Raw genomic sequence first — 23,477 nt, 5'->3', positions numbered from 1 at the left:
TGATGGGTGCAAGTTGAGTGTGAGGATGCTGCTGCGGCTGCTGCTATAGCAACCGCGGAGCAAGCAGGGGAGGGGAGGCGCGGCAGAGCCACTCCTCCCGGTCTAGCTGCTGGCTCCGGCATTGACCGCACTTGCGGCAGCTCCCAGTGGGGCACAATTCGTTCAGGCTGGAAGTCTCCCCAGGTGGTGGCCAAATGTCGCGCTGCATGATGGATTTGCAGCGGTTTTCATACAAGGGGCGGCAGCCGCCTCGGTGAAGTAAGGAAATACCAACAAACTATCAAAACACTGACTGATTGCCAAGAGCGCTGCTGTTCCGGGAAGAGAAAGGTGAACTCCCCTTGGCCCTCCTGCATCGCCTACTCTGCAGTCGTGTTCTGTTTGAATATGCAGCCTCTTGTTGTTGTTTTTCTATTTACACCAGTTAAAAAACAATCTTAGGGCTCACTTCTGCCAGATGCTAAATGCACTCAGCTCCCTCTGACTGCGATTCAGCGCCTGGTAGATAAGAGCAATTTAGGGAGAAAGATGGGAGCGGTTTGATTCATTCAGAGCCAAAATATAATCCCAGGTCCCAGTACGTAAATCAGGGAGCAAACTCATGCAGATTAAAACCTAGGTAAGGACTACATAAAAACCTGAGTAAAGCCTTCAGTATTTGCCCCATACAGTATGGTAGCAATGGGTAGTATATGTATACATGTAAGAACATCTAGCCCAGAATCCCATCTTCAACAATGACCAGTACCAGAGCTTCACAGATAGTATTCAAAATAGGGCAATTTCTGAAAGATCCACTCCCATCTTCTGGCAATCAGAGGTTTACAGTCCTCCCCACACGTGGGGTTACACCCTGACTATCTTGGCTAATAGCCAATAATGGACCTATCCTCTATGAATTTATCTAGTTCTTTTTTGAACCCAGTTTTACTCCTGGTCATAACATCTCATGGCAATGAGTTCCAGAGGTTAATTTTGTGCTATGTGAAGAAGTACTTCCTCTTGTTTGAATTAAACCTGCCACCTACCAACTTCATTGGGTGACCCCCTGGTTTTTAATAGTGTGGGGAAAGAGTAAATATATACGATCTTGATACAGCTGTCTGACAAAAATGTAGTCACCGATACAATGTACTGTTGACTCTCTCTCTTATGGGAGTTACTCCCAACACATCCTAAGTAAATAAACTGGCCAGTATAAGCTACAATAATAAGAGATCAGCAATGGTGCACATGTGGGAGAGCTGTCAATGAGAAATTCTCAGCCAAGAAGGGGTATTTTTAAGAAGCTGCATTTCTTTCCTATGAGAATGATGTTTCTCAAGATCACTCCATCCTTCCACATCTTTTGATTGTCTCCTGAAGGTTACACTTCCCATTGGGCCTGCAGACATTTGCTTGGGCAAATTGGCAAGTTGCACCTCATAGGGTACAACATACTGCCTTTGTGTAGGCTATTTTTCCAGGGTGGTATTATCTGCTGGGAAGCTTCTCTCTCTGGAATCTGAGCAGAGCAAATGAAGATGGCACTGCCCAAAGAGGATCTCTCTGACTTTATGCTGAGCTCTGCGCATCCTGTGAGTGGAGTTTAAGTTTTAAAATATGCATATATTCTGTGGGGGAACAATCATGCATCTTCTAAACCCTGCCCAAGTCCGTTAGACAGAGTCTGCTATAAAACTATCAGTCAGACCTCTAGGAGGACAGCATTCTGTTTTCTATGGGACATACAATGTTTATGTCACAATAACGGAAAGAGCCAGATATTCATTGGAGCCCCTTGTGGGACAATGATACCCCCATCCTTCCAACAAGGAGAGCAATTATGGTAGTATCGATTTTATCTAATGTGTGGGGGAGGGGTGAGAGGGAGGGTGGGAGGTAACTTTAATTTAGCCTACTCTGACATCATGAGAGGGGTTCACCCTCAGCCCCTGAACTAGCAGAGCGCAATGTTGATATAATTCGAAAATTAGGTATAGTAGTACAATACAAAATAAAAAAAATTAAAAAAGCAGAAAAGCAGGCTTGGGGTAAATTAGTAAAGACATGATGACAAGACTACTCAGTGCCAGAGTGAAAGTAAAATGTACACATCCACATACTACGAGTCCAACAGTCACACACTATGACAATAGCGATACTAGTTCCTGTATGTAAATACACTTCCACCACTGAGTGATGGTCTCATCATAGATATGATTGATTGTAATCAATACCTTAGGATCAACTTGTGTGCTTTTTGTCTAATCTGATGACTTTTTCTGGTCAGTTTATTTATGGTCTTAAGTCCCCAACCCCTTGAAATCATAGCTGTGTTAATAACTGTGATGTGAACCTCCCAGTTTAGATATTGCCGCCCCCTAGTCCAAATATTGGGCTGTCAACTTTTATATCAGCTGTTTTCCCCCCAGATTGCTGTTCAAATAGCTGCTTAAGAACAAGTAGATGTGTGAACACACATTTTAAGGTGTGTGCGTAAAATAAAGAGATATATTATATTTCTGTTGCATGGCTGTGCAAATGCACTATGAATTTTAATGAACTAGAGTAAGATTTGAAAAAGCAGTTCTGATTCTCAGTGAATTAAGGCTTTTTTTTTTTTAAAAACATTCTTCCTTAATCTTTAAATTCATCACTATGGTAGCTATTGTATTACTTTGGGGAGGAAAAAGTCTTAGGAAACCCTAACTGCATCAAAGGAAGATAGTTTCTAGGAGAAAATGGCTCTAATAAGAGCCTTAGCAGGCTACTGTCAGTTAATTGTAGAGCCACAAGCAGGGGTGTGTCCACAGATATTTCTAATAGAAGTTGGCCTTTTAATTTTGAAGTGGAGCAAATGGAATCTTCCTGACATCTCTGCCAGAACTGAGAGAACTCACGACAGTTGATTCTAAAGTTATGCCACTTCATCTAGGCAGATTGCCCAATCTGATCCCGAGTTCCTTGAATTTGTTCAAAAAGTTATTTGCTGAAGAATTTGCACAAATAGTTCTTGATCTCCTGCTCCTTGGAGATATTCCAAATTCAAGATACGTTGACTGAACGTATTGGCCACATGGTGCATTATTGTTCCCTGACAACATGCAACACATACTTTTACAAAAAATGCCAACAAATCTGAAGTTTGTTTTCTGATAATTTGATGCTCCATGCTTAAAGTCAGCTGTTGTGGCAACCCCTTCTGCCAGTGAACTAGATGACTAGAATATTCACAGAAAGCAAAAAAAACCACAAAGAGATGCAAGTTTTAGCTTACAAACTTAAATAACTGTTCAGAGTTGGGGGTATTTGGGGCTTTATCCTTGGTCTGCAGCAGCACTGGCCCAACTCTATCGGACACGAATGACTTGGATATGAACCGACTTGATAAGTCTCCTGTTTGGCTCAGGAAGCCTGTTTCTGGGTACCGTCTCACGTTGGAACTGCGTAAGTTACAGCTTGAGGAGACAGATGCCTGCTCGCTCTGACTGAGCAGCACACTAGAAGTAGAAGCTTGAGGAAGCCACGTGTACAATCCCATCTCAAGCCATGGGTACGTACTCAGGGTAACTAGCCCCTCCCGCTGCAGCTCTATGGTGAGGGTCACCCTCGCGTGGATTAGGGAGTTCGAGCAGGGCCGGTGCTTCCACTAGGTGACCCTAGATGGTTGCCTAGGGTGGCAGGATTTGGGGGGCGGCATTTTTCCATCCTCAGCGGAAATTCGGCAGCGCAGTGTCCTTCCGCTCTGGGTCTTTGGTGGAAATTCAGCAGCAGATCCTTCACTCGCTCCAGGACCTGCCACCGAAGTGCCCCAAAGACGCGGAGCGGAAGGACCCCCTGCTGCCAAGAACACAGCTTCAGAGGAGGAACGCTGCTGCCTAGGGCAGCAAAAACCCTGGCGCTGCTCCGGAGTTAGAGTCACCGCAACTCTAAGCGGAAGACACGGCCTGGAGGAGTGTAACCATAAAGATGTAGCCTTCAACTCACCCATGGCCACAGAATTAGAATGGTCTAATGCAAAACTGAGCTACATTACTGATATTTTCTGGCCAGAGGCCTAGAAGCAGTAGCCAGGGAGCCACAGCCATACATCCCCTCATCCATCAAGGAGCAAAGGCAGGGAGCAGCCTAGTGTCAGGCACTCAGCCAGGGGCCTGAAAATTGACCAGAGCAATCTCCCCCTAATGGCAGGAAGTAACAAGATGCCCTCCCAGCCCACCACAAGCAGCAGCAGCCTGCAACCCAGCCATAGCCCTCCACCCAACAAAGAAAAACCAGGGGCACAGACTAAAAGAGCCACTGGAGTTGCCTGGATATCAATCCATGCCCAAGGTGAGACCAGCTGTGTGGTTTGGACCAGAAGTTACCTGTGGAAGTCCTAAGGAGGCAAGTGAGGAGATGAGTGTTGTGGGGTCTGCATCTGTGGCCATGTCAACACACACATTGACCTCTCCCAGGATAAGATGTTGGGTATATTTCACCACCACCGACAGACAGACAAGGTATCCATGAGCTCCTTTATGAAGCCTCTTGTTACATGTTTATAATGCACATAATACTCCAATTTGCATATTTGGTTAAAGTCATTATTAAAAACTCCCAATTTTTTAAAATGTGACAGATGCTATGGACACATTGAATATTCAAAGATTGTTGCATCAACTTTATAAGTGTTTAGATGCTAGCTAGTGATTGTTTTCCTGGCTCAGTGCAGGAACTGAAATCACTGGGGGGATAATTAATGCAAATCCCTAGTTCAGATAATAGAGCTGTGGAAGTTTCACTCCCTGGGGGAGATAGCATATGCTGGTTTGACCTGGTTCAAGAGTCCTGGCAATTGGAGAACTGTAAACAGTATAAAGAGACAACCCTGGTCCAAATGGGCTCATTCACACGCAATCCAAAAATGGACATGAACCTGCAACCAGCAGAGACAGGCCCTGACTTTGAAACGGGCCAGGATCCCCATGTGAAAGATCAGTAAGTGTCTTGTAAACGACTGCAGATAAGTGGTTCTCTTTGTAATGCTTTTGTTCAGAATAGCTAATGCTTTGCTCTGTGAAAGCTGGCGGTCACTGGTTCACCCTGTCATTGCATCTGAGAGAACAGGGCTGCAGGGGCTCAACTAGAGTCTCAGGGCTTGTCTATACTCGCAACATTACAACAGCACAACTGAAGCACTGCAGCTGCACTGCTGTAGCACTTGAGCATAGATACTCACTACAGCAATGGGAGGGGTTCTCTTATCAGTGTAGTTAATCCACCTCCCTAAATTGATGGAAGACTTCTTCCATCCACCTAGTGCAGTCTACACCAGGGGTTAGGTTGGCTTAACTACATCACTATGGGATATGGATTTTCCATACCCCAGAACCACATAGCTGGATCAACCTACCTTTTTAGGTGTAGAGCTGTCCTCAGACCTGCTAAGAGAGAGTCAGTGAATTACAGGAGTGTGAAGCCTAAGTCCTCTGTCTGGAGGGATCTTGACAAAGATGACAAGCTCAGCTAAAGGCCCTAAACCTGAGTGGAGTTCCCTGAGGAACACCACAAAGGGATCAGAGGTGTGGTTACCTCAGGAACTATGACATTAGCCTCCAGCCTTAACATATATGCAGTAGAGACAAAAAAAGGAGGAAAGAGACAGAGAATACTTTGACATTATCCTTCCTCCAGCACACAGCTGGTGTTATTGCAGGGATCACTCTTGTGATTAGCACTGTTGAATTCAATGAGGTTACTCTAGAGAATAAGGGCTGCACAATAGGTCACTTCTTTAAATTTAAAATGTTTGGATATTTTAATCAAAACCTGCAAACTGTATTTCAAGAATATAAGGATGGCCAGACTGGGGCTGACCAATGGTCCATCTAGTCCAGTAGCCAGTCTTTCAACGGTGGCCAATGACAGATGCTTCAAAGGGAATGAACAGGGCAACCATCAAGTGATTCATCCCCTATCATCCAGTGCCAGTACCTTGCAGTCAGAGGTTTAGGGACACCCAGAGCATGGGGTTGCATCCCTGACCATTTCACACCAATTATTTGAAAGGAACACTTTACATCCAACTAAAAATTAAAACTTTCATTTTAAAGAAAATCCATTTTCCCCCTCCACATATTAAGATCTTAAGAGCCTGATTTTGCAACCTTTACTCACAAGAGCAATTCTGGTCCATTCAACAGGACTACTCATGACTAATGAGTTACAGAATTAGGCTCTTAGTGAGAATGGCTGTTTTTGTACTGCCTTGGTGATTCACGGTTCTACTACAGTCTTTACACACACAGGAAAATTTGTGGGTGTCTCAAAGTGCTTAAAATCCCTATTTTACATGAATTGTTTGATCAGTCTTAAGTTTGTACCCTTTGCTCATGTCAGGGGAAAAAAAGTATATTTGATGTAATTGAAAAGCAAGTTTCAAACCAAGATAAGGAAACACTGAAATGCTACAAAGAATAAAGCTGTGGAATTTGCTGCCATAAAGTGCTAAATAGCTTAGCAGGATTTTAAAAAGACTAGAAATCCTCTAGATCAAGAATTGAGGCACTTTATTTAACCCCCCTTCTTTCAAGATACAAGATTATTTCCTTTGCCCCTCTTCATAACACAGCATTATAGTTAGCACAATGGTTTTTATCTTGTTTTCCCATCTGAACACTAATTAATGGTTACTACCAGCTGTAAAATGCTGGTTTAGCTGGATCAATAGCCTGCTGTATTATATTAATGCTTATGTCTGCGGAAGATAAGACCTGCATTTATAAAATTCCTTCCATCAAAGATCCTGACATCAATGAATTATGCCTTCATTGCTTTCTGAGGCAGGGTGTCACAGTGTTTACTACTCACTGTTAGAGTTCTTCCCTGCAGCTTACCTGTGGATTAGCTCTTGACTAGTCTGGTGCCCCCGCTCCTTTGGTTGCTCATCCTGGGGACTTGCTCTCTCAGCTCAGGTTACTCCCTCTTCATGGCTTATTCCTCCTGCCAGGTCCCTATAGTTTTCCCCTTCCAGGTATCAAACGCTTTCAGGCAGTCTGCTGATCCACTGCCCTGACTGTGCCCATTCTCCTGTGGCTGGTTGGTAGGGAAACCCAGGCCTGCCCACTGCTCTGGGTTTCAGCCCAGGGACGCTATGTCTAGCAACCACGGTCTACCCAATCTCAGACCCAGCTACTGTTACCCTAGGCTCTTTCCTACTTTATCTTCTAACCCACTCCTGGGTTACCACTAGAGCTTCCTATGGCTAGTTCACAGACTCTCAAGTTCTTGTCACAGTCTGTATTCCCAGGCAGGGATCACAGGGTTTACTCCTCCTTGTCTTTTACCAGTTCCCTTCCTCTCTAGCTTAGCCTGCCCCTCTCCAGCTGGGGCTCATCATCAAATAGACCTTAACAGCCCTGACTCCTTTCCAGGTGCAGCCTTTCATGGAGTTAATTAGTCCCTTTTTACCTACTCAGGCCTTGTGTGGGGGTAGATACCTCAGCACAGAGGGAAGTGTTATTTCCATTTTAAAGATGGGGAAACACAGACAGACATGGAGAAATTAAGGTCACACAGCAAGTCTGTCACAACTGAAATCCAAAACAAGTTACTCAATGCCCAGTTCTGAGCATTACAGACCATACTCCCACCCACCCCACTTCTTTAAGGACACGATCCTCAGCTACATAAAGCCCCATTGCACTAATCTGAAAGTGTAAAGCAGCCTCACATTGTCGAATGATGTGTGTGGCCTTAGTATAACTAAGAATCAGGCCCTTAAATGTTTAAAGAACATGTAAATAGAATGGTATCAGAGGGGTAGCCGTGTTAGTCTGAATCTGTTAAAAAGCAACAGAGGGTCCTGTGGCACCTTGAAACGAACAGAAGTATTGGGAGCATAAGCTTTCGTGGGTAAGAACCTCACTTCTTCAGATGCACGTAAATAGAATGAAATCCTAGAACAGGGGGTTTTCAAACTTCATTGCACCGCAACCCCCTTCTGACAAGAAAAATTACTACAGGGCCTCAGGAGTGGGGACTGAAGCTTGAGCTCCCATGGGGGGAGGAGGGGCAAAGCCCAAGCCCAAGGGCTTCAGTCCCAGGCAGGGGGCCCTATAATCTTAGCCCTGCTGCCCAGGGCTGAAGCCCTTGGGTTTGGGTTTTGGCCCTGGGCCTCAACAAGTCTAATCCAGCCCTGGCAACCCCATTAAAATGGGGTTGTGCTGACCCACAGTGTGAGAATCACTGTTCTAGAAGCATTTTAAATCATCCATCTACTGAGAGTGAGTCACATCTTACAAGTCTTTTAATTTACAGTATCAGAGAAATATGGGGGGAAACCAAAGTTAGGGCCAGATTCTGTGAAGTCCTGAGTGCCTTGAATTCCCATTGGGAATATTTACTTCAGTGAGACTTCAGAGCACCTGGCACCTTGAAGGAGACATTCCGGTTCTTTCAGAATTGGATCTTTATTCTTTCAGATGGAGCTGTTTTCTTGGGAGTGCCCTTCCCTGGCTTCTTGCACTTCAAGTCTCATGGGGCTTGTGCACACCAGTGTAAATGGGATAAACAAGGAATAATTCCATTGAAATCAATGGAGTTACACTGGTGTCAGACTGATATTACTGAGAGGTGACTAAAACCCCATGAAATGTACATGAGTTAACTTCTATTTACAGACAGCTATTGGCTGTGGGAGAGGTCCATTGGCTTGCTTTGTCAGTAGATGGTTTTTCCTAATACTTTAGCAAATCAAGGATGCAGTTACTTTTAAAATCTTTACTATGAAGCTATTCTGTTGACATTAGCTATTGAAATGCAGAGATATTGAGTGTAGGTATTTTGTTGCTAGGGTGCATTAAGAGATTATTTTTTCAAACCTTCAAAATGAATTATAGCATACAAAAATCCCATTAATGCCAAGTCTAAAACTTGCTTTGCAGAAGGAAAAAAGTGAGCAAATGTACTAGAAGAAAGCAAGAAAGAATTATACTAAAGAAAAGGCTGCAAGTATAAAGTCGTAATGAAATATCAGTGGACCCCAAGCAGTTCTTTTGGAATGCAATCAACAATAATGGTAACATTAACACAGCAAAAGAATACATACAAAATCCGAATTCTGTGGAGCCATTTACCGAGCAAGTGTGACAACAGGAAAGCAGATTTCCAAAAATAAAATAAATAAAATGAAAAGCCAGACAATAGCCATTTTATAAGAATACGGACACAAGGTCTGATTTTCTACTGGTCAGATCTCTGATTTAGTACAGTTGCTAAATGAAAAAAATCTCTAGAAAAAAAATCAATTCAATGGCAAAAAACTATTGACACAGAGTTACAGTTGCGTGCGTGGTGCTATGTCATTCCCCTGCAGAGTACTGAGTTGAGCAAGACTCAAGCTTCTGGAAACCAGGAAATGCACAGGCGAGGTTGCCCATGCCACCTTAACTCTGTACTCTTTCAGCAGTGCCCCAGTAACACACAAACCTTTAGTCTGCCAACTCCACAGTTGGTGAAATGTACAAGCTCATCACCTCCTTTTACACTCCATTCACTCTCATCCCCAGGATTCCACCTAACATTATTAAAGAACAAAAAGGGGAAAAAATATCTATATATAAAAAAATTTGACCTTGGCACCTTCTCTCTGCCCTCTTCAATCAATGCCTCAGTAGGCACATAACATGTACTCACGCTAGCCCTTGGCACTATAAGACTCAAGAGATTCCAGATCCCCGTGTACACTCACACACTTAGCTCACTTCCCAGAAAGAGTAACATGTGTAGACAGTTTAAGAACCACTTTATAGCCTTTTACAACTTCCTTTCCCCAGTTCTCATGAACATACCCATGCTAGCTTTGCTTGAATTATCACACAAAAAATAGCAATTGTAACTACTGCTTCCTGTCCTTTAACAGCATTAGATAGAATCCTGTGGGAGAGAGTGAACAGCTAGTAAAAGGAGAAGAGCTTGTACATTTCAGAAACTGGGGGGTTAGCAGAGTAAAGGTGTGTGTGTAATGAGGTGTACTGGCCTCATTGCTGAAAGAGAACACAGTTAAGGTTGCATGGGAAACCTTAATTGTGCATTTCCTGGTTTTCAGAAGTTTGGGTTTTGCTCAGCTAAGTGCTCCACAAGAGGACAACATACCACTAAGCAAACTTCACTCTGTGTTAACATTGTTTTTTGCCATTGAATTTCCTAGACTTAGCAGGAAAAATATGTTTTTGGTAGGTGTTAGTAGTCATATAGGTAGTTATGTCCCACAATTAACATACTGAGCCAGCTGCTCCCCTGTTCCCCAGCCACACACACCCCCACGCACCGATGCCCTACCAGCCCTGCTTTGGCCCACCTCTCCAGCCATGCCCCTGACCCCTCCCCACTTTTGTATCCCAGCCTCTGCGCTGCAAGCAGGGAACGCATCTCCCTGAAGCTTTCATTCCCTGATATACAACCATTTCTATTGCTATTGCTTCCCCCCTCCTATAACCCAACTCATGTGCAGTGCGTGGAGTGAAGAACAACTATGTTACAGTGAATGTGGCGTTCCTGATGGGGTTTCACAATGGTTGGGGCATGACGTTCGTGCCACCACTGGTGAGAGAAATCACGGACAGGGTTTCTGTTCCAACATACTGATAGTTTTATGTAGTGTGGCAAGGCCCCACTTCTGCCTCGCTGGGCTTAGTGCTCCCTCCTCTGGCAGGGACAGGGGTAAATCAGCCCCTCCACTCTGGAGTGGGTCTGTCTTCCCTTTTCAGGGTTTGTTTCTCAGAGCCTTCCCCGGAGGCCTTGGGGCCAGGGCCAGGGCCAGTGCCAGTGCAAGGATATTTTGCACCCTAGGCAAAACTTCCACTTTGTGTCCCCCGAGAGCATCGCTTATTATAAACTTTCAAAAATGAATACTGCATAATGTGGCATTATTCATTAGAATGAATACACACTCTGCTTGAAAATTTATTAATTTTATTATTTAGTCTCTATATTTAATGAAAATAAATGGCCTTGGGTCTCCTGCACATGGCTCGAGTCCCTCCTGCCCCCCTCCATGGATCTGGAAAGGGCTGTTTCGGGGATCAAAGCACAGATCTGGGAGTCAGGATTTGCCTTCTATTCTCCACCCTAGCACCAACTCACTGGATGACTTCAGGCAAGTTACTTCCCCATTCTGGGCTTCAGCTCCCCCCAGCGTTAAGGTGTGAAATGGTTCCTTGTTCCTGGGCTGGAAAGTGCAGTGCAGGCGGGAGGGGGTGTCTGAAGGCCTGTCTTCCCCACAGGTATGAGGCGAGGACAGAGTTCCAGCCTCCGTCATGACCGTCCTGATTGCTTTACTCTGCTCCACACCAATTGCTGCTGAAGCCCCTTACTCAGAGAGCTCTGGCCCAGTGCAGGGGTGTCAGTGTCATTCTGGGCCTGATTTTCAGAGATGCTGAGCACCTGCATTTCCCCTGATGTCTGTGGGAACTCCAGGGTTCTCAGTACTTCTGAAACTCAGGGCAATTTATTTTGAAAGCTGGGCCAGGACTGAGCCTGCAAAGGCAGGTCCATATACACCTCTCCATCCAAAGTAGATCTCCCATCAATAACAATACAAGCAATCAGGAGAATGATGAGGGGCAGTTGGCCCAATGCTGGGAGTGGGGAGGATATGGCCCTAATAGGGTCACTAAACTTCTACCTAGTAAAAAGAAGAACAGGAGTACTTGTGGCACCTTAGAGACTAACAAATTTATTAGAGCATAAGCTTTCGTGGACTACAGCCCACTTCAGTCCACAAAAGCTTATGCTTATGCTCTAATAAATTTGTTAGTCTCTAAGGTGCCACAAGTACTCCTGTTCTTCTTTTTGCGGATACAGACTAACACGGCTGCTACTCTGAAACCTACCTAGTAAAGTTACTGGTGCATCTGCTGTCATTCAGTGGGAGAACAAAAAAATCTCTTGGGTGCTGCAGCCTTCCCAGGGTTCAGCTGCACTTAACTTGAGTTGCTCATGTACTTGCAGTAGTCGTGCACCACGCAACTGGTCACCCCTGTTACATGAAAATCTGGCTCTGACAGTGTCGTAATTAGACTTAACAGTTACTGCCGCATTTCCTAGAGCTGTTGTCCCAGGCTGGCTGCAGACTCAGGCAGACAGAACTGTGTTGGCTAGACGCCCATCACCTTTGGAAGATTTTCCTTGTAGCCTCGATCTCCTGTGTTCAAAGCAGGACTCCGACAATGACTCCCCGGGTGACCTTGGGCAAGTCACGTCCCTGTTCTCTGCCTCAGTTTCCCCCCAAATGGGGCTCTATTTACCTGCTCCACAGGGCTGCAGGGATGAAGTCTTGGAACGTGGCACGTGCTGAGAACGGTTACACTTTTGCAGCTCTTTAACCCTGTATCCTCTGGCAGGGCCATGATCCACCCCCACAGGTGGACTGGTGGCCACGGTCTGCCTTTCCCCCACCCCCGCCACTGCATTGCTGTCAATAGGACCAGCTGCAGACAGGCTGATATCACCTGCTCCCATCTGCAGCCGCCAGCCGTTGGGCAGTAGCCACTGCTGCAGCAGTGGGTCTGGGACTGCCAGAGCCAGAGGGGGCTCGGGGAGGAGGCAGCTCCAGGCTGGTGGGGGGGGCCACGGACAGGCAGTGATGTGGGGTATGGTGGAGGGAGGCAGCCAGGCCCATGGTTGCAGAGGACACCCGCAGAGGTAGGTGCTAACGTGGCTGCCAGCAGCCCATCCCCACAGCAGGAGCAATAGTGTAAAAAAACAAAAAAAACAAAAAAAACAAAAAAAAAGGGGGGGGGGATACCTTTTCCTAGCCCCCTCACTGGGGCAGATGTGGCCCTGTCTCTGGCCCCAGTGTGTCAGTCCTTCCCCTAAACAGGCACTGGATTTTGGGTGTCTCCCATGGGCAGGAGCACAGTCTCTCACACTGGCAAAACTACTTTAACCTTAGAGCAGTTTATGTCTCTCCCAAAGAGATTTTAACAGGTTTCAGGCAGCCCTTAATTGGTCTCAGGTGTCCCTAATTGACCTGAAGTAACCCCATCCCAGCTTGTAGGAAAAAGGGCCTTTCACATTCTAGGGCTAACATACCTGCTTTCCCAGACCCTCCTGCAGCCATCCGGCCTGACTTTGTCACAGTAGGAAAGAAAGATCCTCTAGTCTCGGTCCAATAGATGTACCCCATCTCTGAGAAACAGTGAGGTGTCAGAGCTTGTACTGTTTCTGTGCCATACAGCACATTTTCTCAGCAGCCATGAACCCTCCAATTTCCCAATTAATGTTCTTCTGACACTTTATAGCTTCCATGCAATGTTGGGGTGCACTAGCAGAGCTGGGGGTGTCATGCCTGAGCCCCCAACCTCTCCCCTCCCCTCCATCTCTATAAATCCCCCTTCCCCTCAGTACAGCCTCAAACTCATCTCCCCCTATTCCCCGCTTCTCTGCTCCCTAATGCCTCTCCCCTCAGGAAGCATTCACAGTCTAATTTTTCCCTACCCTTCAAATACTTTGATTACATTTCTCCCAAAATGAAAATTGCCACCTATGACTCACACATTGTAGCAAGCTCCAGCCACTCAATTAAAACCTCCTTTTGTGTTTTTTAGGTGGTGGCTTATGATTAATTTATCCTTAGTTATGTTAATCAAAGGGGGAATTCACAGCCTCATCTAGTCATTATTAGTACCTCTCAGTTTAACAGTATAAGGCAGCAGAAGGAAACTGGGTTTTTTGGGAGGCGGCTTTAAATCAGGAACCCCTCAGTGATCCAAATTTGGCATCATGTGACTAATGCTACCCTTTGCCTGCATAAGTCACACCACATTTCAAGCACTCAGAGTAATTGTTCACATATTAGAATACTTAGACTCACATATAAAATAGTGGGACTGGAAGCCCTCTAACCATTCTGCCATACTGGTGAATGTGCAGTGTAAAATGTGTTATATGCAGTGTTGTTGGAGCTGTGTTGGTCCCAGGATGTTAGAGAGAAGGTGTGTGAGGTAATATCTTTTATTGGACCAGCTTCTCTCTCACCAACAGAAGTTGGTCCAATAATAGTTTGACCTCTAGCTATGGGGTGGTGGGGTGGCACAAAGAAATACTGTAGACTTTTTTTTTTTGAACAGCTATTTTCCCCCAGGGCTTATATCACTGGGACTCCTAGCTCAAAATTACTCCAAATTTGGGTCACTAACCCCACCTGCACCCTTCTGAGGTGTAGCAAATTTCAAAGAAATCTGGCTAAACTGGTCCATTTTAAAGGACTTAAAAAGTTCAACTTTTAAACTGATGTCACGCTGCCATCTTAACTATAGTGGCACTCCTCAGCCACTGTAATTTCTCCCGCTCCCCAGATTCTTTCATACTCTCCTAAACTTTGGTGAATTGACTCACATGGTCAGGAAACTGACTAGAATTTACCTAAATGGGTGGTTTTCTTTGCAGTGTAGGCATACCTTCAGAGCCCGAGAAGGAGCATCTACACTGCAGTTTTTAGCCCTGTAGTGCAAACCCAAGTCAGTAGACCCAGCCTTTGAAACTTGCTGCCCTGTTTTTTATTTTGTTTTTTCAGTGTATACATACCTTCATGTTAGGCTACTACTCCAGCTTTTATTGAAACTTTTTTGCAGTTGAAGCACACAAAGCAAGAGAAGTAAACAGCCAAGTGGTATCTATTCAAGCATTGTTTTGACAGTAAACATCTCTCCAGAGTTTGACTAGATGCCTACTGCCAGACAGCAATACAATTAGAGAAGTGAACTCTCAAAAATGAATAAAAGAGGGAAAACATCTTCAGATTTACTGAAAAGATTATATGCTTCATTATGTAAGGGAGAGACCTAGAGGCCCTTTCTCTCTGTTTGATGATACAAGGAGAAACCAGGGGAAAAGAAAGTCCTGAAGCCACTTTCCTACCTTCACTGACAGTAGCACCAAAAAACATCTATTCTGCGCCTTACATATCAGTTACATAGTTAGTAGGACTGTCAATTGATCTCCGTTAACTCACATGATTAACTCAAAAAAAATTAATCCCGATTAATCGCAGTTTTAATTGCCTTGTTAAACAATACCAATTGAAAAATGATTAAATATTTTGGATGTTTTTCTACATTTTCAAATATATTGATTTCACTTACAACGTAGAATACAAAGTGCACAGTGCTCACTTTATATTACAAATATTTGCACTGTAAAAATAATAGTATTTTTCAATTCACCTCATACAAGTACCATAATGCAATCTTTTTATTGTGAAAGTGCAACTTACAAATGTATTTTTTTTGTTACATGACTGCACTCAAAAACAAAACAATGTAAAACTTCAGTCTAGAAGTCCACTCAGTCCTACTTCTTGTGCAACCAATCGCTAAGACAAACAAGTTTGTTTACATTTACAGGAGATAATGCTGCCTGCTTCTTATTTACAGTGTCACTTGAAAATGAGAACAGGTGTTCACACGGCACTTTTGTAGCTGGCACTGCAAGGTATTTATGTGCCAGATATTCTAAACATTCGTATGCCCCTTCATGCCCTGGCTACCATTACAGAAAACATGCTTCCATGTTGATGCTCGTTAAAAAAAATGCATTAATTAAATTTGTGACTGAACTCCTTGGGAGAGAATTGTATGTCTCCTGCTCCGTGTTTTACCCGCATTCTGACATATATTTCATGTTATAGCAGCATGTTGATTGTTTTAAGAAAACTTTCACTACAATAGTGGTTGAAGCATTAAGGGACATGTGAAACTTTATCACATCTAGCATATAAATGTCTTGCGACTATGGCTACAACTGTGTCATGCAAATGCTTGTTCTCACTTTCAGGTGACATTGTAAACAAAAAGCGGGCAGCATTATCTCCTGCAAACTTAAACAAACTTGCTTGTCTGAGCAATTGGCTGAACAAGATGTAGGACTGAGTGGACTTGTAGGCTCAGAAGTTTTACATAGTTTTGTTTTTGCATGCAGTTATTTTTTGTACATAATTCTACATTTGTAAGTTAACTTTCATGATAAAGAGATTGCACTTCTGTACTTGTATGAGGTGAACTGAAAAATACTATTTTTTATTTTTACAGTGCATTTATAATAAAAAATAAATAAAAAGTGAGTACTGTATATTTTGTATTCTGTGTTGTAAATGAAATCAATATATTTCAAAATGTGGAAAACATCCAAAATATTTATATAAATGGTATTCTATTGTTCAACAGTGTGATTAATCGCTATTAAATTTTTTTAATTGCTCGACAGACCCAGTAGTTAGTCACTCAATCACATACCTCATAGGAAACAAATTCCGCTTATATGAGAGCTTTCTTCAACCTTAACTCCACTCAACTGCTAATAAATTGCATCTCAGTCAACAAGAGACCACTGCTTATGAACTAACACCAGCCTTTTATATTTGCTGATCAGGGTAATGCCAACTGATGAGATCAATTAAATCAAAGTTTTTTTTTTTTTTTTTAGTCCAGACAGGCTGAGAAAGGAAAAAAGCAGTTGTATTTCCTATACCACTGCTGGTGGCCTGTGCCCACTCTTGCAATTTTTTAAATAGCGCTAGCTTGCCGTCTCTCTCACTGGAATAGAAGGGATATGGCATTTCTGGCATGAATATTTGCCTGATGCTTTCAAAAGGGCTGTACACCATGTTATGAGCTCACAATGAGTGAGCTTCTGTGGCTTCAGTAGAAACTATTGAAATAGTCTGAGGCTATGGCTACACTTGCAGATGTAGAGCGCCAGAAGTTAAACCAGCCCTCGGAGACAGCAGCGGGAAAAGCACTGCCGTATGTTCATGCTGTCAGATGCAAGTGCACTGGCGTGTCCACATTTGCGGCACTTGCAGAGGTATTCAGAGCAGTGCATTATGGGCAGCTACCCCACGGAGCACCTCTTCCCATTCTGGTGCTGAAGCTTGTGGGAAGGGGGATAGGAGGTGCGGGGTAGCCTGGGTCCTGTCCCAATGCCCTGTGATGCATCGCTTTAAATCCCAGCAATCCCTGTGCTTCCATCCACATTTGGTGCCATCTTTCAATGGTTTTTGTACTGCGTGCTCTGTCTTCCCTTTTGGTCTGTGGGAACGGATCCTGAATTGCTGAGGAATATGCTGATGGGTCTCACCAGCATGTCATGAATTGCAGTCGAGTTACTCCCTAAGCTACAAAGTGACAATGAGGAGTCTGACAATGATGTTGACACGCATAACGCATGCAACACGAGATTGCTTGTGTCATTCATGGACATGCTCACCACCATAGAACGCCGCTTTTGGGCTCAGGAAACAAGCACTGAGTGGTGGGATCACATTGCGATGCAAGTCTGGGATGATGAGCAGTGACTGCAGAACTTTCGGATGAGGAAAGCCACTTTTATGGGACTGGTTTCAGTGGTAGTCATGTTAGTCTGTATCAGCAAAAAAAAAAAAAAAAAAAAAACTAGAATAACACAACAAGGAGTCCTTGTGGCACATTAGAGACTGTGTGCTGAGCTCGCCCCCACCCTGCGGCGCAAGGACATGAGAATGAGAGCTGCCCTGTCTTTGGAGAAGCATGTCGTGACTGCAAGCTGGAAGCTGGCTACTCCAGACAGCTATTGATCAGTCGCTAGCCAGTTTGGACCGGCTGGAATCGTGTTGATGCAAGTGTGCAAGGCTATTAATGGCATCCTGCTCAGAAGAACTGTGACTCTGGGCAACGTGCATGACATTGTGGCTGGCTTTGGACAAATGGGTTTCCATAACTGTGGAGGGCCGCTAGCTGGCAGGCATATTCCAATTCTGGAACCAGACCACCTAGCCTCTGAGCACATAAATCGGAAGGGGTCTTTCTCGATGGTTCTCCAGGCACTTGTGGATCACTGTGGGCATTTCACGGCCATTAATGCAGGCTGGTCTGGAAAGGTGCATGACGCACGCATATTTCAGAACACAGGCCTATTCAGGAAGCTGCAAGCCGGGACTTTCGTCCCAGACCAGAAGATCACCATAGGGGAAGTTGAAATGCCCATTGTGATCCTTGGAGACTCCGCCTACACTTTAATGCCATGACTCATTAAACCATACACCGGGACCCTTGACAGCAGCAAGGAGCGATTCAACAACAGGCTGAGTTGGTGCAGAATGACCGTTGAGTGTGCTTTGGGCCATTTAAAGGGCTGCTGGCGCTGTCTGTATGGGAAGCTGGACCTGGCTGATGACAACATCCCTACGGTTATATCCGCGTGCTGTACCCTCCATAACATTTGTGAAGGAGAGGGTGAAAAGCTTCACTCAGGCATGGACCGCTGAGGTTGAATGCCTGGAGGCTGAATTTGAACAGCCAGAGAGCAGGGCTATTAGAGGGGCCCAGCGCAGGGCCATAAGGATTAGGGATGCCTTGAGGGACAAATTTGATGCTGAAAGCCACCAGTAATGTTTGGGGCTCTGCACGGCAGTGAAGTGCAGTGATTCCAATGCTAGTAGACATCTGTTTTTGCTACACATGATGCACTGACTAGCAGTGCCTGTTGCTTTCCTGGGATACGCTATCTTTTACTTAATGCAATAAAGAATGTTTCCAAAACCAAAAAATTCATTTATTGAAAAGAAACAACTGGTGAGGAAACACACATGGCATGATACATCTGTTCTGTGTGGGAGGAGGGAAGGGAGCAAGGTGGGGAACGGAACAATCACAGATTTGCGTATGTTCAGTTATCATATTCAGTCTTCTGTCTGGAGTGCCATGCAATGAGTGCTGCACTTCAGGCTGGCTAAAATGCATGGTGATGGGAGTTGAGTGCAGTGGGTAAGGGTCGTAGTTTGCAGGGCTGGGTGGTGAAGCTAAAGGTGTTGGAGGCAGCTGGTGGTGATAAGAAACCAGATGTTGGGGAATGTGGTTTGGCGGTGACATGGGGGCACAAGGGAAAGTTTTGGGACAAGGGCTTGGGGGCGCAGATCTGCTCCGTATGCAGTGCAATGAGCACCTTGGCGCTCCATAATGCTTAAGAGCCGCTCCGTGGTTTGTTGCCGGAGATCCGCATTCTGCTGGCAGATCCTCCTTTCAGTCTCAAGCCACTCCTGTACTTTATTGTCTGTAAGAGACTGCTGCATGACTTCATGCAGAAGGTCTTCCTTGCTTCTTTGCGGCTGCTTCCTGAGTCTTTGCAGCCTTTTGGCCATTGATAACAAGGCCACCTGGGATCTCAAGATTGCATCTGTAAAGCCAAAATGCAACATGAAACATTTAAGAGAGGCAGCATTGCTCTGTCTAGCATTAACAATGATTTGGCCGAACTTATAGACAAGCACAGTGCACACAATAGCACAAACTGCCTGTCCCAAGGCGAGCACACTCAACCCACAAGAGACCTGAAATAATGAATAACCACAGGGACGGGGGGGCCTGATTGTTCCAGGGCCATACTGTCCTCTGGGATTCTGTGCCTTGGGGAGAGCCAACTGCTGCAGGGGGCCTTTATACTCACTGTCCCCACATTTTCTTCATCCTGGAAGATATCTCGCTGCTGAGGGTGACCTGGGAAGCAAGGGAGGGTCTTCTGCAACAATACAGCTTCCACCCTGGCCCTTTGCCACCTGCCTGTGTGCAGCAATGGTCCCCACACCCCTCACAGTACAGTGGCGTGGATACGTTAGCCTTACTGGGACAAGGAGCACAGTAGCTCTGCCAAGGAACCAGCACAAGTGGATTGCCCAGCTTCTGAATGTGACCTTCAAAGAGATAATTGAGACCGATTGCAGCGATGTGAGAGAGTGTATCAACGCCGTATTCTATATCTAGGCATGCACACAGCCCTAATCCTTCTTTCTGCAACCCTCCTCACCCCAACAGCCTGCACCCAACAACTCCCTTCTCAAAATAAAAGCCGCTTACGGGGCACCTCCTTTGCTGTTTGTTCTTCCCCAAGCACTGTCCTTTGCGACTGGCTACCTTCCTCCTGGCTTGAAAACAGCTCCTGGCTGCATGCATCTAAGGATGCCAGGCTGTCCTCTGGCTCTGGGCCCCCCTCCTCGTCAGCACCCTCACTCCTGCTTTCCTCTTTCTGCCTTGTTGCACTCTGGGCTACCATGGCCTCTGAAGTGTCCATGGTGCGCTTAGGAGTTGAGGTGGGGTTGCCCCCAAAATATCTTGTCTAGCTCTTTGTGGAACCGGCAGGTCGTGGGGGCAGCACTGGAGAGGCGGTTTGCCTCACGCGCTTTGTGTTTCAGCGACCATTCCAGAGGACATGCTTCCATGCGGATGATGCTTGTTAAAAAAATAATGCGTTAATTAGATTTGTGACTGAACTCCTTGGGGGAGAACTGTATGTCTCCTGTTCTGTTTTACCCCGCATTCTGCCATATATTCATGTTATAGCAGTCTCAGATGATGACCCGGCACGTGTTTGTTTTAAGAACACTTTCACAGTAGATTTGACAAAACACAAAGAAGGTACCAATGTGAGATTTCTAAAAATAGCTTCAGCACTCAACCCAAGGTTTAAGAATCTGAAGTGCCGTCCAAAATGTGAGAAGGACAAGGTGTGGAACATGCTTTCAGAAGTCTTAAAAGAGCAACACTCCGATGCGGAAACTACAGAAACCGAACCACCAAAAAAGGAAATCAACCTTCTGCTGGTGGCATCTGACTCAGATGCTGAAAATGAACATGCGTTAGTCCACTCTGCTTTGGATCATTATCGAGCAGAACCCATCATCAGCATGGACGCATGTCCTATGAAATGATGGTTGAAGATGAAAGGACGTATGAATCTTTAACACATCTGGCATGTAAATATCTTGCAACACTGATTACAACAGTGTCATGCAAACACCTATTCTCACTTTCAGGTGACATTGTAAACAAGGGCAGCATTATTTTCTGCAAATTGTAACCCAACTTGTTTGTCTGAGCGATTGGCTGATGTAGGATTGAGTGGATTTGTAGGCTCTAAAGTTTTACATTGTTTTGTTTTTGAATTAAGTTATTTTTTTGTACATAATTCTACATTTGTAAATTCAACTTTCATGATAAAGAGATTGCACTACAGTATTTGTATGAGGTGAATTGAAAAATACTATTTCTTTTGTTTATCATGTTTACAGTGCAAATATTTGTAATAAAATTATAAAGTGAGCACTGTACACTTTGTATTCTGTGTTGAAATAGAAATAAATATATTTGAAAATGTAGAAAAACTAACAATAGTTAATGAATTTCAATTGGTATTCTATTGTTTAACAGTGCGATTAATCTTTGAGTTAACTGTGATTAATCAACACCCTCTTATTATATATTATATATAAAAATATGAATACTTTCTTTCACCTTCTGTCTAGAATACTCTTATGTTTCATAAGCTTAAACAAATTTTTTTTTTTTTTTTTTAAAAAGCAGGAGGTGTACTGCTAAGACAAAAGCAACCACATAACTTAAGTGTTGTATAAGTACTTGTCAACAAGAGGTTGTTTACATTAGGAGAGAAAATAAAGCTAGGCCGCCTGTGAAGTGAAGGGCAGCGTTTACTATCAATGCAATGTAGGATTTTAAATACATATTCTGTGAGACGCTCAAGGCCGTGAGCACAGAAGACCAAGATGTCAGTTAGGGACTACCAAAGGCTTAAGGAAACAAACCTCTTACTTGCCTATTTTTTAAAGTAGGTTTTAATACAGGTCTATAAATTTGTATAGTACCTCTCAGGCAAGATTCTCAAAATGATTGACAAGCAGAAGCAAAATCAAAGCTCACAGCTTGGACTACACCTGTGAACAATGCAGGATTTGGTTCACATATAACTGCAACAAGATACCAGCACAGAGCTCCATTGACTTAACCGCAGCTCTACAAGTGGCCGGAGTCCACCCACACTGCACTCACTGCAGGATCAATGCCATCGTTACTGTGATTCAAACCACAGGGTTTAGCAGATTTGTTTGGAGCAGCGCAATAACAGGGCCACAGCAGAACACTAAGAGGAAAAGGGCAATAGAGTTTCAGTTCTGAACACAAATCATCCTCTCTGGGTTGGGTTTGATTGCAGGAGTTCAGATTTAACTCAGATTGATATCTAGCTGCATTTCACTTCATGTTGTTTTATAAGCTGTAAACAAAATGGACATAAAGGCTCTCTACAGCTAAAGGGACACGGAACAAGATGTGTTAAAATGAAAGCCTTATTAAGTCTTACATTTCAAATGCTTTAACAGTTTTTCCCTTCTTTTCTGTATCTTTAACAAAAGGTTAACAAGATTTTTAATAAGGTGTTTGCCATGGTACTTAGCAGGCGGAGATCTCTGTATACCAAACCCTGAATCTCATTAAAAACTGTTTAATGTTAACACCTTTGACGCTTTGGGCCCAAATATTGCATCTAAATTAACAGATCAGCACCCCACCCAAGAGAGCGCCCTAACGACTGGGCTATGGTGTAGGCAGTTCTCAGTCTCTCCAGTTGAGCCTGTTCCACTGAGCATAAATAATAAACATCAGGTGGAGCAAGGGGCCTGGAAGCTGTCTCCCACATACATCTGGGTGCCCTAATCCCCAGGTTATAGTGTCATTCTTACCCTTTCCCTGTCCCAATGCATGTTTATTTGTACACAGTGGAACAGCTTCAAAGGGAGTGATTGAGAGCAGCACAACCCAGAATAGCCAATAGCCCAGTGGTTAGAGCATCCTCTTCGGGGTGGGGAGAAGATTCCTACTCCATGTCAGGCAAAGGGAAGACTTGAACCTGGGTCTGCCCACATCCTAAGTGACTGTGCCAACCACTGAGCTATAGATTAGGAAGGGGGCATCACCCCCTCCTTGTTTTCTGTGAGAAAGGGCTTAGGTACCTTACTCCAGGAGAGGATTCACAGCTGTGAAGCCCAAGCAGTGGGAGATGCCTTCCTGTGGCCCAGACTTAGGAACTTAATTCCCTTTGGAGGCAGGGCTTAGGACAACCCCCTCCTCTGGATTGCCTATTGATTAGCATAGGCAGCTCCCTACTCAGCAGGTTGGCTTTTGTGGATCCCATTCTTAAGCACCTGACTCTCCCCAGGCAGTGTAAAGGGGGCCTGGGCACCTAACTCCAGGCTGTGCATCCACTAGACAGCAAGGCACTTAAAGTTAGGTACCGGAACACTGAGTCTAAGTCCACTTTGTGGATCTAGCTCTTGGTTCTTTTCTGTCAATAAGTAGCAGCATGATTAAAAGGTGATCACATTACTGGGCTACCTACTCTCCGAGATTACCAAGAAAGACAAAAGCAAATGGCACGAGGCTGGGAAAAAACAAAACAAACAGTAAAAACATCAAAAGATCATATAATCAATAATATGAGACTTGCAAAAATATAGCTCAGTTTGAGCTATAACTACTCCCTGATTTATTTTACTAATTCCTGGCCATCTCACCTCAATGCATGGTTCAGTGATATGAAGAGGATTTCTAGGTAGCTCAGAAAGAAACATTGCAGGTGAAGAGACACCCCCCATAATCATTAAGCAGCAGTTGCTAAGGAACCCACTTTAG

This window comes from Trachemys scripta, chromosome 3 (genome assembly GCF_013100865.1).
Source record: "Trachemys scripta elegans isolate TJP31775 chromosome 3, CAS_Tse_1.0, whole genome shotgun sequence".
Taxonomy (NCBI): domain Eukaryota; kingdom Metazoa; phylum Chordata; order Testudines; family Emydidae; genus Trachemys; species Trachemys scripta.
This window is presented reverse-complemented; position numbering follows the sequence as displayed.